At 40.6% G+C, this 17,741-nt stretch overlaps 2 long non-coding RNA genes across 2 annotated transcripts in view; both read left to right on the plus strand.

Moving 5' to 3' along the window:
• The window catches only part of LOC141986376 (uncharacterized), a 170,165-nt gene that overhangs the window by 112,924 nt on the left and 39,500 nt on the right, over positions 1–17,741 (plus strand). The window lies entirely within an intron of this gene.
• LOC141986377 (uncharacterized) lies at positions 1,343–16,204 on the plus strand. Its single transcript, XR_012639271.1, has 3 exons — positions 1,343–1,471; positions 14,516–14,567; positions 15,113–16,204. It is a non-coding gene; the product is annotated as an uncharacterized LOC141986377 (long non-coding RNA).

Below are 17,741 nucleotides of genomic sequence, written 5' to 3' on the forward strand. Positions count from 1 at the left end.
GTTTCTTCCTTGAATATAATATCATCTATTTGAGACTTTTAACTTGCCTTCTAATGGTTATTCATACTCACCCATGACCACTTTCCAGTCCAAATATAGCACTACTAGAGTTAACAAACCCAAGATAGCGTTCTGCTTATAGAGTGTTTAACAATCCAAACCAAATCCTTTCTAAAACGCCATGGTCCAACTTGTCATAAAATTTGAGAGGTTTATTAGGACTCTGTCTTCAAACATTTTAAAATGACTCCTTGTGTTTTTAAAGTTAGAAAAATCATGCAGAAATGACATGTTTTTCAGCTGTTTGTTGTATTTTACTCCTATTGAACTCTTCTTAGGATGAAGCAAAGTGATCAAGCATGCACAACCGAGGCTCCTATTGACCAGTGATGATTTTAGATGTGTAAGAAATTCAGGGCTGAGCCCCTTTTCAGTCAGTTAGGACTGCAGTAGCATCTTAGAAAATATCCAGTACCTACTTTAAAATAATAGCTGAAATAATGGCATAAGCCTGAGTAGTGAACACAAAGAAAATCAGCTAATGTAACCGATGTAACTCAACTGACTAAATACTGCTGATTTATACCAGCTGTGCCCCTGGAGCTTAAATTTTAGTGAAGTTAATATGCAGGGCCAGTGAGCAATCCCACCAAACATTAATATCCTATTAAGATGTACAAAAGATACTAGTTTAGTATGAAACACATCTGAGACTGGTTATCCCTCTTTTTCTGTCTCTTTTTTAGTAATATTTTGCTGTTGCTTTAATTGCTTTAAGAAAACAAAAATCTATGATATGCAAAAGAAAGTTTGTCTGGATTTCTAGTCCTACACATATTGCATTAATAAAATATAAGACACTGAGGAGCCTGAGTGCATCAACAGTACATTTGGAACATTCAGCAAACATATGACAATTTCTACTACGCACATGCAAACTGGGATTCTTCCATAGTTTATAACTCAGCCCGATCAGGATGGATTTTCATGGGGACAGCAAAAGACATCTTTTTGACCTTCAGACTGTCTCTCTGCCAAATTATAAGCTCCAGCTATACACCATTAAAACACTCAAACTCTTCAAAAAACAGATGGAAAAAACATTAACATTGGCAAAACATCTTATAGGAAGTAGGTTCTTCCTTAAAAATAGCTGAACTATTTTCTCTCAATTGAAAAAAAAATATATATATATATATCCAGCCTGAGGAGAGACCAAGGACAGCAAATTTCAACCTAAATGGTTAAAGTTTGTCAAAGCTATAGGCAATTTGAAAATGAAGGTTTATAATGATAGGCATAATGTTGTTAGGCAACCTTTTTTACGCTCAGCAGCACAATCAGCTCTCCCAATAATAAGGGTGAAAACAACGGAGTGGAGGTTCTGGTTAGGGTTTGTTAGCATACAGCTAACATTACATGGAAACAAACTCAGAAAGTTGTTCTGAAAGGTTTTCTGTGTCTGAATGAGGTAGGTTGTTTTAATACTTTCTGAGTATCTATCTACGTTAGTACAGTACATTATACCATGCATGCCATTTATTTACAGCGCACTAGTTTCTTTCATTGCTATACAGGTTAATTACTGTTGGTTTGAGATTTTACAATTTTTTCAGCTGTAAAAAGGACAAGGAAGCTGAGTCAGTGCTTTTAGTTTAATCCATCTCATGGTTCTGTTGTTACACATCTCAGTGTGAAGCTAGGTTTTGTCTTGCTATTGTGAAAGTATATAAAACTTTCATTGAAATTGTTGACATAGGTGAAGGAAGAGAAACATTTATGTTACGAATGGCTACATCTTGCAAACGCTAAATATTGGTCTCTGGTGCCCTTTGATCTGGATTGTCTGCTTGCTTAATGTGACTGATATAAGATGATTTTGGTCATACTCTGTAAGGTGACCTTGGTGCTTTTCAGCAGTACATTGAGTGAGGGCTAGCCCAATGTGCTCTGACTTTGCTATCCACTGTGATTTTTATGACTGTCAGGAGCAGTGCAATATATATAATGTGGGTGGCTGAAGCGTCGCAATCAGGGAGATCACTGTTTGCTTTAAGTTAGCTATTGAAGAACTGATGAAGAAAGTAAAAATGTAAATAATGAAAAAGGGCCAAAATATGCAGGCCTTCCTCAGGTAAAACTCCCAGTGAATGCAGGGAGAGCCTACGAATGCAATATTTCACCAAAAGAGACTAAAAAACATATCCACCTAGTAAAATGTACAGGATTTCAGCATTATCTGAAGTACTTTGGACTAGACTGCAGCAGGAAAATATATAAAAAACAATAGGACTTAGAAAAAACACCTCTGATCCCCTGTTTAAAGGAAGGTTTCAGAGTAACAGCCGTGTTAGTCTGTATTCGCAAAAAGAAAAGGAGTACTTGTGGCACCTTAGAGACTAACCAATTTATTTGAGCATAAGCTTTCGTGAGCTTAGTGAGCTGTAGCTCACAAAAGCTTATGCTCAAATAAATTGGTTAGTCTCTAAGGTGCCACAAGTACTCCTTTTCTTTTTGTTTAAAGGAATAAACCTGAATGCAGACCTCAGTTTGATGAACATTTAGGGTATTTCCTTGCCATCCTGCATCACTCCTTGTATTTCTAATAGACCTATCACTATTTTACCTAGGCACCTTGGGCTGGATTCACTGCCCTGATCTGCTCAGGCAGTGTGAGGGGAATCTAAGCGACCCACATCTCCCCAACTGGTGATTTCCTCCAGTTTGGAGGAGTCTTCTGCAAGCAGGGAGCTGGTGCAGCTGGTTCCTTCGGCATCACACTGTGTAGGGAGTCCACAGGGATGGGAAGAGAGCCTGGCCAGAGTGTTGCTGGGGTAGCCAGAACACCGCACAGACAGTCCCTTGGAGATAGTTGACAGCTGGCATGAGGTAGAGCAGCTCCTGTACTGCTTTAACCTATGTTGTGGCTGAGGAGGAGCTGAGCAGGGAATGGGGTAGCTATAACGGGCACCCTCCTCTGCTGCATTAAACAGATCTGGGTGACAGCAGATAATCTGACCTTATGAGGCACACATGGTAATGAGAATTGTGTGTGTGTTCTCATGCTCATGCTTATTTTAGGGATCTTATATTGAGATTTATTCATTAATTATTTTAGCACTAGAGTTTTTAAAATAGCATAAAATCTATCCAAGATATTTTTTGCTATTCCTAATTCCTAGTGTTGCACATCGCTATGGAGGATCAAATCTAATGTTTTTAGTGGTGCGATATCTACTTGTATAAATACGCTCCCAGAATGTTCTCTTGTGCCTCCAGAACAGATTAGCCAGTCAGGATAAATGTTTCAAAAGTGCCTAAGTGATTTAGGTGCCTAAATCCTGTTATACTGAGTGGTACTGGTGACTAAATGGATCAACCCTCTTTTTTGAGACAGGACATGAACTTACTCTTCAATTAACATAACTGCCTGGATAAGTTAATCACAAGCCCTCCCACCTAAGACACAAGGGGTTGTGAGCCCTCCTTGGAGTTTTGTACTGAGTGGATGCAGGAGTTTTGCTGAATATACTGCTTACGTAAGAGGTGTGTGTGTGAGAAAGAGGGAGATAGGGTCAGAACACACACAGCTACAGAGACTCGGGGCCAGAGCAAGAAAGCCAAGCAGCTGCCTGGTGTGACTCTGAAGAAGCCTAGAGGGAGGTTTGGGTCAAGGCTTCTGGCTGAACAAAGCTTGGGCCTGTAAGCTAAGAAACTGCTCCTTTTGGTTTTGATTCCTCCTGCAGTCAGAGAAACAGGACTTTACACATTCCTTGTAAATAAACAAGACTGCGGCAACAAAAACACCAGATTATCCTTATTTTCTACTCCCAGCTGGGACATCCCTAGGGCCCGAACTCTGACTAGCCAGTTGGGTCAAAATGGGGTAACAATCCCATTTTCAAAAGTGACTTAAGTACATAGGGGCCAGATTTTGAAAGAGTCATATAGGTTGCTACTGGGATTTTTCATTGGGAGTTAGGTGTCTAGGCACCTAGTGATATTTTCAAAATTGCTTATCTGCATCTTTAGGGGCCTAAATACCTTTAAAAATGTGGCCCCTTGTGCCTTAGTTGCATTGAAAGTGCCAAAGTCACTGTTTAAAAAAAAAAAAAAAAGCATCTAGGTTCCTAAGTAATTTAGGTACATTTGAAAATTCTTTCCAGATGAATGTCAAGATACACTATCGGCATTAGTCAGTAATCCAAGACAGAAAATATAGTTTATGGAATAGCTAGTGAAGGGTGATCCTAAAAAAGGCTGTAGGTTTAGTTAAGATAACTTTTGGATAATTATTTGCTTTTTTGAGACTTATTCAAGCCTCTGCTTTGGGAAATCGGGCAAGAACAGGCTTTCCTGTAAGACTTCCAGTATTTCCTGGTTACAGCCAGGAAAGGAATAGTGCAAGAGCAGCCTCTCTCAAAATATTTCAGTTTCTGGTTCCAGCAAAACACAAGAAGTACAGAGTGTAGGGGTGCAAATTGTGTGTGTGTGTGTATGTGTGTGTGTGTTCCTTTTTTAACAGACCTCTAATATGAGGTTGGTTCAGTTCTAGTTATGGGTGAAGGTTAATTTGAATAAATTTTGGCAAATTGTTTGAGTGAAAAAAGAAAAATATTGGAAATGTCAAAATGGGAGACTTTGTCTTTTCCCTTGGCATTTTCAGTGCTGGAAATCCTGGTCATTGAAACCAACAGGTGTCACCTGAAGGGACCAGTTGGGGTTACTGTTTCTTTCTCTTTAACCAGAAACAGAGGTAATGTGCTAGGTGACATTTCCAAGGCTTAAAGGACTATAAAGCTAAGAAGGTTCCTAATGCAGGAAATTGTAGGAGTAAGGAAGCAGCCAGATGGCAGTGACTGGAGATACTGCAACTCCCTTCTTCTGTGCTACTGCTGCTCCCTGCTACAGGAGATCGGTTTTTAAAAACTAGACATGATAAGATTTAGGATGTTACTTTATCTTTGTATCTGCTGTGTTCAGACATCCACAAAATATTAATTTAAAAAAACAAGCTTTTTCCGTCTTATCCCTCAATATGTGTTGACATTCAAAAGCAAAAGCCAATGAACTTTTCCCCACTCCCTATGATGCATTGGCCCATTTGCTGGGGTCTCCCTCTGATAACTGTGAGCCTTTTTTTCTCCAGTTGAAACTTCTTGATTTTATGGAGACAAGTTTATGTGCCGCTATTTAGATACATTAAAAAAAAATCTGCTCAGAAAATCTTTCAAAGCTTTCAAAGATCAGATATTAAGCTAAACAACATCTGGTTTGCAGCTTAGTTTGGATTCATCCATAAACATTTCTAACACCTGCAGAACTCCACTTCTACAGGTTATTTCCAGAAGCAGTTGAATGATCCTTTTGCAAGGGTATAGCTGACTGAGAATAAGCAAAACCTAGTTATGTTAAATTGCTGTAATTCTCAGCAATCAAAGAAAACAGAAGTAAAACATGATGACAATACACATTCATTTTACTGCAAAGATTACAAATATTTGTTTTGTCTGATAATATCTTATTAACTCCAATCAAAAATCTCCTTGCCCACCCCCATCTCTAACAACAAAGCTACTCAAATGTATCAGGACTTAGAATTCATATTTTTCTCATTATGTTCAACATAAGCTTCAAAAGAGAGCATTTTTCTTTTTCCTTTGATTTATGTTAATTTTAATAAGAAACCAAAGCTGCAGACGTGAAACTCACATGAGCAATCTCTGAAAAATGCTGTTTGAAAAGACATAGGAATTGCAAATGGGTTCCTGTCGCTAATCCATACATATTGTTTTGCCTGTTCTCAGTCAGCTAATTCACACATGCTGTTGCCAGGTTTGAAATGCAGATGATCAGTTCATATTTGAAAGCATATCAAGTTTCCACCTCATTCCACTAACAGATGGCAAAATAACAGGAAAGGCAAGTCTCAGTTTTCAAGGTTCTGGCCTTTTCACTGCCTTAGTCACACAATGGATGGCAAAGCTCATTGTACCACTGAATGGTGAAAACATTGTAGATGTTTTGGTGGTAGGATCTGGATGCAGTGATGTGCTGGAAGTGGCTTTTGGAGGCAGTCCCCAGGAATTCCTTGTTAAAACTCTACCACAAAGTTCAGAATAATTTCCTATCCTATGGAGTCACCTCTCTGAGTACTGTTAAACCCTCTCTGTCAGAGACTCGGAACAATACTTCTGAAGGGCAACATATTTTGCTTTTGGAATGGACTGTATTGCACTAAATTGCAGGTATATTTAAAACAATATAAAACTCAAAGGAGGAAATTTCTCCCTCCACCCCCACCCAAGGTCTTCACTCTCAAACCTCATTTCAATTATGCAAGGTGAATACCATGCTACATTGTCCATATGCTAAATATATATTGTTGGAACCAAACATAATATTTCCAGCAAAGTGCACGTAATAAGCTTCCTTGGCTGGTGGTGGTTTTATTATTATTATTTAATTTGTTTTTATGGTAGTGCCTAGGAGTCCTAGTCATGGTCCACAACCACAAAAAAAAAACAAACAACCCCACAGTCTCTGCCCCAAAGAACGTACAATCTAAGTACAAGACAAGAGACAATAGATGGATACAGACACCCAGGGGAATACAAGAAAACAATGAGACAATATTGGTCAGCATGATATCCAGTGGTCTCTCCACTGGATAGCAGCCTAGCCATTGTCAAGTTTTAGGCAGGCATCATGGCAAAGTGGAGCTATGAAGAGGTATCTGAAGGTGGATAATGAGGAAGCTTTGCAGATATTTATGGGGCAGCATAGAAGGCATGAAGGTGTGTGTCTGAAGATTTAACAAGTGGGCACTGGAAGCTGGCATCATTGGAGCCTGTTCAGAGGTGAGCATCCACAGCTTGATAGCTAAAGTGAGATGACTAGTAGGATGGGGACTGGCTGAAGGGCCTTAAAAGTCAAGACAAGCATCTTATGTTTAAAGCAGTAGAAAAAAGAGAGCCCGTGGATGGATTCAAAGAGAGGGGTGACATGATCAGAACAAATGGCCAGGAAAATGATCTTTGCAGCAGCATTCTGAATGGCTATGAATAGGACAAGATTGCATTTGTCAAGGCCAGAGCACAAGATGTTGCTGTAATTGAGATACGAGATTATGAGAGCTTGTCACAGAGTTTTGGCAGCCTGGCTAGTTAGGAAAGGCTGTATCTTAGATGTTATGCAGAAAAAAATTTGGCAAGATATAGATATAGCCTAGATTTGTGGACCTAGAAAGAGTGTCAAATTGAAGATTATGCCCAGATTAGTGACTGTCAGGATAGTGGTGCTGTCCGCAATGATTGAGAAAGGAGGTAGTGGGCAAGACTTGCGGGGAAGGAGCTCTGTTTTAGCCACATTTAGCTTGAGCTGACTGCTAGATTTGGACAAGGAGATGTCAGAGAGAGAGGCTGAGCTTTTAGTTTGGACGGAAGGAGACAGATGTGGAGTAGAGAGGTAGATCTTTGAGTCATCAGCATAGAGATGGTAGTTGAATATGTGTTGGCTGCTTACCCAGTGGTAAGGGGTAGAGGGAGAAGAAAAGGGGACCAAGGACAGGTTCATGATTTGTGATCAAGTCTGAATTAAGGTGAATGCTGGCAGAATAGGAGAAATGGAATAAAGAGGAATTTGACTTATTAAGAGGCTTTTTCTCATTGACGCTATTAGTGTGGAGTAGCCAATTTCTGACAAGACAGACATATAGATGGGGAAAAGCTCAGAAAACTAGCTGAGGGAAATGCAAGTTTTGTGTCACAACTAGAGGGGCTAACCAGTGTTGAAATTATAAATGAAATGTCCCAGAAGATGAGGATACATGGAGAAGAGGGCCAAGGATGGACTCTTGAGGCACTCCATGATGGAAAGAACCAGGGAGAAATGCATAGATTCCATTGGAAGTTAAAAAGAAGCAGTTAAACGATGCAATGTTTGTTTAAGTATATGACTGACATCTTAGCACATACCCAACCACATCCAGCTACACTGAACAAATTCCACGTGCTAGAAGTATCTGGTATGTTACTCATATAAATGCTGCGTAACAGTTGTCATAATTTATAACAAAACTTCAAACAACTCATCTCTTGTTATTTATTGTTTCAGTCAGTATAGCTGGAGACAATAAAGAGACACCTTTCATGAGTCTCATAGGCTGCCTTCTAAATCAGAAACATTAGAACCTTAAACAAAAATTAAAACTTAGATTTTGCATGATACTGCAATTTTTGTCAGAGATTTTCCTAGGCTGACGTAGGTTGTCTACACAAGGAGTATTGTATGAAAATATAATATCAGCATTCAATCACTTTTCATTTTCACTAGTGAAAAGCTACTTACATAGCTGGGCGTATTGAAGAGGTTTCTTGCAGAGGGTTAATTTTTGCATGTAGTAAAATGAAGCAGTTTCCATTAAATCACATTGTGAATCCGTGGGCTGTTTCTTCAATAAGTAGCACTGGTTGAATAATATTTGTTGAATAATTTGACGGACTTCACTATATTTTTCAACAAAACATCCCACGCTTTCTCTCTATCATTCACCCATGTTATAGAACTGGACAAATGATCTACGAATATACATTTTGTGAATTTTTTTCAAATAAAATATTTTTGACAATTTTGCCCAGCTGTATCAAAGTAGGAAATTTGTTATCTGAAATGTAGATTTGACTTTATATCTCTATGCTTCCCCCTCAGTACTAATTTTTAGACTTGATTGTATGGCCTGAATGACAAATGACCAGGTGGGTTTATTATTGGACTGAGGCTAGGGGCTGAAAGAAACTAGCATAAATAGAATGAAAACAACTTAGGCAGTGCATGAGGCAGTATGTGTCCATTATAATTAACAGATCTCAGCTACAGTCGGAAATGTGTGAATGATATCTCAGCACCAGTTCCTTCATGGGAAATTGGGGCTAGATTAGGAAAATTTCAGTTGGTGTCTGTCCTCAGAACTCAAAGTTAAAAAGTTACCAACACATAGTAATTCCCTCATGATATAGGTTGTTCCACCCTGCAGACACTTGGAATTAAAATAGAAGAAAAGTTTTTGTGATAACATATTATCTGACAGTAGGCTTTTCCCACTGGATTGGAGTGCACTTTTGTAGCAAATGTTTAGTGGAGAAGTTATTTACCATAGCTTTGGTTAGGCAGATGGGCATTTGAGACCACTGTCTGCTAATTTATTAAAACATACCTGTCTCTACTCTTACCTTGTCTTCTTAGTCACCTGTTCTGTGTTAACAAAATCCTAGATCATTAGCTCTCTGGAACAAGGATGGGTTTTGTGCGTGCTTGGTGCCTGGTAAAATGGGGGCTTACACCCTCTGTGAGGTTCTTAGGAGCTACCACAACAGAAAATAATATAAATGTTTTTTCCACAGTAATATACTAGATTGAATATATACATTTTCATGGATTCAAATGTAACACTGGGGTCTTCCTAAAACCTGATGGTATGATATAGCTTTGGGCCAAATTCTCCTATCAGGCTGAACGTGCTTGGCACAAGTCTGGAGTAGGTATTGGCCCTCCTCAAACATTGGGCAGCTGGCCAGTCTCCAGCATAGAGCAGCCTGAAGTGTGATTTGGAAGCTTTCATCATGGCCCTAACTCTTTCATTTACTACATTTTAAAAAAACGCAATCCATGGAGGGACCCAGATTCTCTGGTATGACCAAGCTGCACTCGACATAAGAGTGAATGCAGGGGAGGAGTAAAGTTGACACTAATCCATTTTTGCAACTTCTGTTACTTGAGGTTAGTCCTATGCTGGCTTGGTATGGGAAGATGGGGTTAAGCATCTTCAAGTGGCCAATTAAGCCCAGTTTAGTAGTATTTTGTGCTGCTAGAGTGTCTCAAAACAGAATAACTGTACTGGAGAATCTAGTCTTATGTGTTTCTCATCAATTGCATTGCAGCCCTGCAACTAACTCATCTGTAATGCAACTTGGTCACTAGTTTTGTCTTGATTACTCATGTCCCTGGATAAAAGAGCAGCTGTGTACAAATGTATCTTTCATAGTTTCCTTCATTGTTTGAATATCACCTTCCCTTGGTAGAAGAATGTAGCCTGTAACTGAATCTCTCAAATAAACAACCCCATGAGTTCTGCTGATGGTCAGGGGGAAGGAATCACAAAATAGTCTAAATTCATTTTGGCAGTTCACAAAATCTTTTAAGATTGCTGAAGCTAACAAAACCTCAAATTCCACAGCATTCATCCAGGTCTAGTAGTAAGTCTGTGCTATAATAATTATACCTATTATAGACCAAGTAGGAATTTGTTCCCTTATGTTACTTCCAACAAGATAAACAACAATCCATCCAAAGTGTACAAATTGTAACATTGTATGTATTCCCAGTTACAGCATAAATACCTTTGGCAGTTTTCATCCTTGCAACAATGTGTTTATAAAAGTATATTATTTATAGCATATCTATGCCACAAAGTCAAAGATAAGCAAAGTTGTTGTTTTTTTCAAACTCTTTTGCAAACCAAGATTTTTTTTTCTCATTCATAAGTACAACCCTTGATATTTTTTTCTTTTAAAGATATTTTGGTTTGTAATATCAAAAATATTTCCTTGAAACATTTGCAGATTCATGAATAAATAGGATTTTCTAAAATTAAAAAATCTTTCATGAAAAGCTTCACTTAAAAAAATAATGTGGTTAATGCAAGAAAATTAGGTACCGAAGAGTCAAAAAAGGGAAAAGCGCTTTTGGTCATAATATGACTTGTCTGTGATTTGATTTGTTTGTGAAAAGCCTGGTTGGGATGAAATGAGATGGTTAATAATTGTCTGTGAAATATCCATTAATATGATGTGATTTCAAATGTAGAAGGGATTTTAATATCTGGTGGTGCTTCAGTTCCCATGGCAATACACTTTAGGAGTTCTCATGGGTACATGTTTATGGCCAAATCCTAGTCCCTTTAAAGCCAATGGAAAAACTCACAGTGACTTCAGTGAAATCAGGATTGGGTCCCAATTAATAATCATAATAATATTCACACACATTGGGCCCAATGAAAAACAGGGTGTATGGAGGAAATCAGGAACTTCCAGACCCTCCAACATATCCAGAGAAACCTCCCTGAGACACAAGGCCCTGCAGGATCCCCTCCAATAGACTTGCCATAGATGGAGCGCAACTGCAGCAGGCCAGAGGAGATTCCAGGGACCAGACTTGGGAAAGCCCCAGATATTTTTAATATGATCTTTTTGGTGAGTTGAATAATAAACTGTGCATTGCATTACATTCAAATTCATTTTTTTTAAAATACTAGCTGCAAGGCATATGAGACACTGGTATGATGTATTTAAGAACTCTACAACAACAGCTTTAGACTGGTAATACCATCAAAGTCAATTAGGGTTATGTAGAGTATTTCTGTGTTTTATAGAATGAGAGAAATCCTGGCCCCATTGAAGTCAATTGCAAAACTCTCATTTATTTCAGTGGGATCAGAATTTTACCCCATAAATCTGCTTTTTTAGTCATTCCAAACAAAAAACATTATGGAAAAGTCTTAGAATTTAATAAGAATGAAACAAATAGGATTGTATAAGTAGTATAAGGGCCCTACCGTCAATCAAACCCTAACCCCGCCCCTTGACCACTTGACCCCGCCCTTTGACCCCGCCCCCTTGACTGAAAGTCCCGCCCTCCATCTGGGGTATTACTTCTGGGGTCAAGGCTGCCACGTGACCGGAAGCAAGGTGTCATGTGACCCCTCTAACAACTCCTCCCCCCGCCCTCTACCAATCAGGATGGGTTTCGCCCTTGTAGGACTTCCCCCAAGAGGAGCTTTGACCAATCAGGGCGAGTTCTGGAGCAGGGGTGACCCATCCGGAAGTGGGTCTTGTGACCCCTCTAACAACTCCGCCCCTAACCCTCTACCAATCAAGAGGGGTTTCGCCCCGTAGGACCTCCCCAAGAGGAGATTTGACCAATCAGGATGAGTTCCTGGGTGGGGTGACCTGACCGGAAACGATTCACGTGTGACCCCTCTAATGAGTCCTCCCACCGACCTCTACCAGTCAGGCCGCCCGGAGACCAGATTTGACCAAAATAGGGCACGTTCAGGGACGGGGTGAACCGCCCAGAAGAGGGGCGTGTGACCCCTCTGCCAATCAGAGTGCAGCACCATCACCCCATAAGTCCCAGCGTTGGGCGGAAGAGGCTGTCTTTTACCAAGAGCACATGTTTTACAAATCGTGGAAACATGGACTCCTTCACCATCCCATGAGAACTTCGGACTTTGTTTTAGCCCCAAGGGCCTTCGACAAACCGCGGAGAAAGCGCTACATCAGCGACAGTTCCGAGGAGGAGGAGGGGGTGATTGAGGGGAGCCCTTTGGCCCAGCCATTGATGGATACCCCGGACCCTGAAACCGAGCCGCTTGTGGGGCCCCGCGATGAGTGTGATGGCCTCTTGTTGTCCACCCCCCTGGAGGAGGAAGGTAATCGCAGCTCGGGGAAGTCACTAGTGGACAAGATGAACGGAAGAGACAACGCTCAGGTAAATGAATGCTTAAGAGGTGACGGTCGAGGTTGGGGGGTGTAACAGGGCTAGGAACCAGGGATTGTGTAAATCAAAAACCAAGCAGTGGGGTGCTTACGCTGTTTCTTTTCTAAAAAAAAAAAAAAAAATCTCTCGACAGTTCGACGATGGCTTTCTAGAGGACCCGGAGACCCTGGACAGCGTTGCACCAAGCAGCGAAGATGAACCAGGCCCACCTTGTTTTTGCTCAACGCTGATACAAAATGTTGAAGAGGATTCCGAGGATGATGGCTATGAGGAGTTTAGGAGGAGGCTTGGCCTGGAACTGACTGAGCCAGTGCCACGTCGTGAGCGTAAAAAAGTCATGTGGACTATTGTACGCGTTGCTGTTTATTCTGTTCTTAATCACTGTCTTAGGGAAAAGCTTTTTGAAGATTGTGAGGGCTGTGTCATAGATGCACCAGGCCAGCGGCACCATGACTGTGTGACTTGGACTTCAGTGGATATAAACTGCAAGCTCCGGGGCCTGTGTGCTGAGCTGTGCTTGGAAAGCTTATTAAACGCTGTTATTGCCATAGGTTATGCTATGCAATGTCTGTGCCTAACCCAAGAACATTTAGCACAAGGGGTGACCTTGATAAATGCTGTGCAATTCAGTGGAGACCCTGACCATGTTTTAAAGAAAATGACCAAACCGGAAGATGCCTGCTTAGAGCGTTATATTGACCGTCTGGTCCGCACAAAAAGTTACAGAACCCTGCTTAAGAAAAAGGCTATTTGTAAGAAATTTAAAAGGATTAAGTTAGAAAATGGTGAGGGGCCAAACATGCGATATAAAACTTGGTAAAAGTAAGTAAAATAAGTAAAAAAAAAAAATCTATTGAAAAGGGCTTTGTGTCTATTTGTATTTCTGTTAAAAGGTCTCTGGCCCTTAAGGGAGCTTAAAGTTTTTTTTTTCTTTCTTTTTTTAATGAAGCATCTTCGTTTGTTTTCAAGGAGCTGTATGTCTTTTAAATAAAAAAAAATTGTTTGTGAGAACCTAGTTCTTGTGTCTTTTGTGTAAGAGAGACCCATTTACATCAAAAAAAAAAAAAAAAAGCTGAAATGTATGTTGTGGGGGGGGAAAAATATCCTAAAAATGTGTTTACAATAAAACAAACAGGAATGGTTCAGACATGTGGTTGAGTACAATAGAGCTGACTTAAACCCGTTCAGTTCAACAGAATAACCCCCGACCCCCCGTCACTGAATAGCCAGGGTGACTGTGATTACTCACCCTTGTTGCCATAGGGTTAATTTTGATGTGGGTACACCCATAGTAAGGGAGGTGGGTGGGTGAGGATGGTGAGTTCTGATTAATATGAAATGAAATAAAACCTCAGGAGTTTGCAGATGCTATTGGACAGTTTAAATATAACCCCTGGAGTTGGTGGAACGCTATAGGCCAGTTTAATTATGGCCCAGGAGTTGGTTGAAGGCCACGGGGCACTTTTTCTAGAAAGCACCCCCACCCCACCAAACTTTAAGCATGAAAGAAACATGTTTTTAAAAACAAAAACAAAAACAAGCCCGAAGACATTCATTGATATCTGCAAAGGGCCCCTCACTTGAAATGGTTACTGTAAGAAGGCCCTACAGGAGGGGAAAAAAACAAAAAGTATTTGAACTTAAAAAAGAAAAAAAGAAAAGCAGCCCAATTGTGCAGAAAACTTATTCTCCACCCCCGATCACAAAAGGGAATGGTAGGGAAGGGTGATCCAATCAACCTGCTAACTATTTTGAAACAAAAGAGTTAGGATGGTGTAAAAAAAAAAAACCTCAGGTAGCTTGGAGACTGTCTCAACAGAAACTGTCTTGAATTGCTGCTGGACTGCAAGTGGAGGTATGTTCCCTGTTTTTTTTTTAACTCTGAAAATATATATATATATATATTATATATAATTGGCCATGCTGTCTTAGTAAATAATGGTGCATATCTTTATTGCAGTGTGATCTGTTTAGCATGGAGCCAGTAACTTGCAGTTCATCACCAGGCCAAGGTAAAAACCATTTTTAACTGTAGTTGTGCTTAATAACTTCAGGTATTACGTAGGTTGAATAGGGATTTGGGAGCTAATACTAACATTTTGGCTTGTTTTTTTACCCCAAAGACCCCAAGCACACATGGCTGGGGCGGGGCAGGGGCCAGAACAACCAGGGGTCTTTTTAAAAGCATGTGGGTTATTGAAAAGTATTTTGTTGCAAACAGTGTTTTAAATTCTGTGTGTGTGTGTGTGTAAAACATAGGTGGTTTTTAAAAAGTATATGTCTACAAACTGATGGTGATGGTGTGTTTCCAATTAACAGGGTTTTTACTTTGCAAAATGAGATGTATTTTTTTAAAAAAATATTTGTGGGGGTTGTTTTCAAAGTGGTAGAAATAAACTCAAAACCTGTGTTTGTTGTACAGCCTGAAATGGATTATTTTGTTTTAAAGCTATGACTTTTTTAAATAGAAAAAACACCCTAATGGATATTTTTTATTTTATTTTAAAGTTTACTAGACAGTTTCATGTGTTTTATTAGAATGTTGTTTGCTTTACAGCACGGTCAAAACATGAGAGGGTAAAAATGCTCAAAAGAAAAAGGAAAGAGACAACTGAAAAGAAAAATTCACAAGTATCAGTGACGGATGGATGGATGAAGCCGAGTAAATATATTTTGCCTATTAGTCTGGTTAATTTATGAGGTTTTGTATTTTAAGTACATACATAGGTGTGGGTGAGAAAGCTGGCAAAGTTACGTTTTTGTAAAATGCTTTTTTTTTTTCCCCCTGCCCCAATCAGGCATATGCAGCCCTTCTGACAAGGCTGTAATGGGAGCTACAAGGACCCCTCCCCGAGAACCACCAAAGAACCAGGAATCTGCTTTGAGACCTTTAACAACGCAAAACAGCACAAGAGTGCAGATGAAGCATCAGCCCAGTCCAAACCTCATTTACGTCAAACCCAAGGACAAAACAAAACACTCTGGTAAAAAACATCCATGCAAATGCAACTCCAGTTCCTCAGCGGCCACCGCCACGCCAAGCCCTGAGAAAACTGTGAGCAAAAACGCCCACATTCACAAACCCGGAGCAGGCGCTCTAGGGGTTGTGAATAAAAAACCAAGGATTGAAAACACCTGCGATGCCAAGGTATTGCAACCATGCAAACACAACTCCAGTTCCTCAGTGGCCACCGCCGCACCAAGCCCTGAGAAAACTGTGAGCGAAAACGTCCACATTCACAAACCCGGAGTAGGCACTCTAGGGGCTCTGAATGTGTGCAGAAACACACACATTCACAAACCCAGAGCAGGCGCTCTAGGGGTTGTGAATAAAAAACTAAGGACTGACAAAGATCCCCCATATTCTAGTATTTGGGAAGAGTTTGATGCTTCATTCAGAAAACTGATGGACGCTGTATCCTCGGGGGGTCTAAAACTACGGCATTCTAAAAAGATTTGGAAAAAATACGACGCTTTGTTCAGAAAACTGATGGATGCTGAATCCTCAGGGGGCCTAAAAGAAAGGGGGGCTGGAAAGGGTGGCTCTGATCAGGCATGACTAGGTATGGAAAGGGGTACCCTCAAGGGTGCACATCAGCTCATGTGTAAACAAAAGGGCGGACGGCGCTTGGGGGATAAACAGATGGCTGCCAAAAAATTCCAGGCCAGGGTCGCTGTAAAAATTTTAAAAAGGGCTAAAGAGGTAATGAGGGGAAAAAAAACAAAAAGAGATGCCCCCTACCAGAGGCTCTCAAAATGGCATGTCTGAAAATGGGGAGGCGAAATCAGACTCTGGTTTAGAAAATTCCCCAGAGGGCTCTCTAGACGGGCTCCCATCTACTCCCAATGACCCTCACGGGGGCGTCTCGGAGTCTGACTCTCAATTAGTATCTGATGTAGAAGATGCCATTGATGGTTCCGTAGAGGAACCCCCAAGTAACCCTGAAAATGCAGAGGTGTATATGGAGAGAGTGAGAAGTTGGCAACGTGAATTACCTGGATTTGGGGGGTCGGTGTATTGTGAGGAGTTTCGTTTTGTCCATCTTGAGCAAATAAATTCAGCTCAACAGGCTGCTGAAGCCATACACAGAGGGATACAGCTAGTTCTTGATGACGTTAATGGTAGGGTAGGCCCTGATGATTACGTACAGTTACGTTTAGAGAGCCGTCGTTTAACTAACCCTTTGTTTTCGGTCAGAAGAACTAGGGATGAGCTATCCGCTGAGGATTTCTTAAATCAGACCTCAAAGCTGCTTCAGAGCAATAGAGAATTGCATCTCGATGGTATGTTGCGCCTCGTTGTGACAGTTGTAAAAAATAGGGGTGGGGGTGCTCGAAGAGTTTTAAATTCTATCCTTAGTAGTCAGATTATTCATAAAAAGAGACAATGTTTAGTAGACCTGACTTACACCGGTACCAATCTATGTTTTGCGGGAAAGCTCTTGGCCGTCATGGCCGGTCATAAACCTACGGATGCGGAATTGTTAGCAGAGGCGAGAAAGTTGCACGAGAAACTGAGGTGGTCAGATCAAAAAAAGGTTATGCTCAGTGACATAGCAAAGTTTGAACAGCATTAAGGAGTTAACATACAGGTGGTGGTGTATGCGGTGAAAGGTGGCTGGGTTTTTTTTAAAACGGGGGGCCCCCGTGTACCCTAAGACTTATTTTATCCTGTTGCACGATGAACATTACTATAGGGTTCTGGATCTGAAAAAGTTATTCGGAGCAAAAAATTACTGTGAGTTTTGCCACACAGTGTACAGTCACGACCATTCTTGCAGGTATCGTTGCCGCCTCTGCTTGAGCGCAACATGCTCTGACAACGTGGGTGTGCAGCGGAGGTGTCCTAGCTGTAAACTGTATTGTCGGTCCAAAGAGTGTTTAGACAGACATGTCAACTGTGCGTCAAAAAACCAAGTTGAATGCCTGTCTAAAACTTTGTGCGATAAGTGTCAGGCGTACGTGGACAAGCGGCACAGGTGTAAAGGGAGGTGCTGTAAGCAGTGTCAGGGTTTGATCGTTGGAGATGTAGACGTTCACCTCTGTTTTATGGGCAGCCTTAGAAAGCCCGAATCATCAGAAAAGTATATTTTTTATGATTTTGAATGCATGCAGGAGACTGGGTTGCACACTCCCAATTACATTTTTGCGATGTCCCTAAAGCCGGAAAAATCCTGGGAATTTAA

The sequence above is a fragment of the Natator depressus genome, chromosome 4 (genome assembly GCF_965152275.1).
Source record: "Natator depressus isolate rNatDep1 chromosome 4, rNatDep2.hap1, whole genome shotgun sequence".
NCBI classification, from domain to species: domain Eukaryota; kingdom Metazoa; phylum Chordata; order Testudines; family Cheloniidae; genus Natator; species Natator depressus.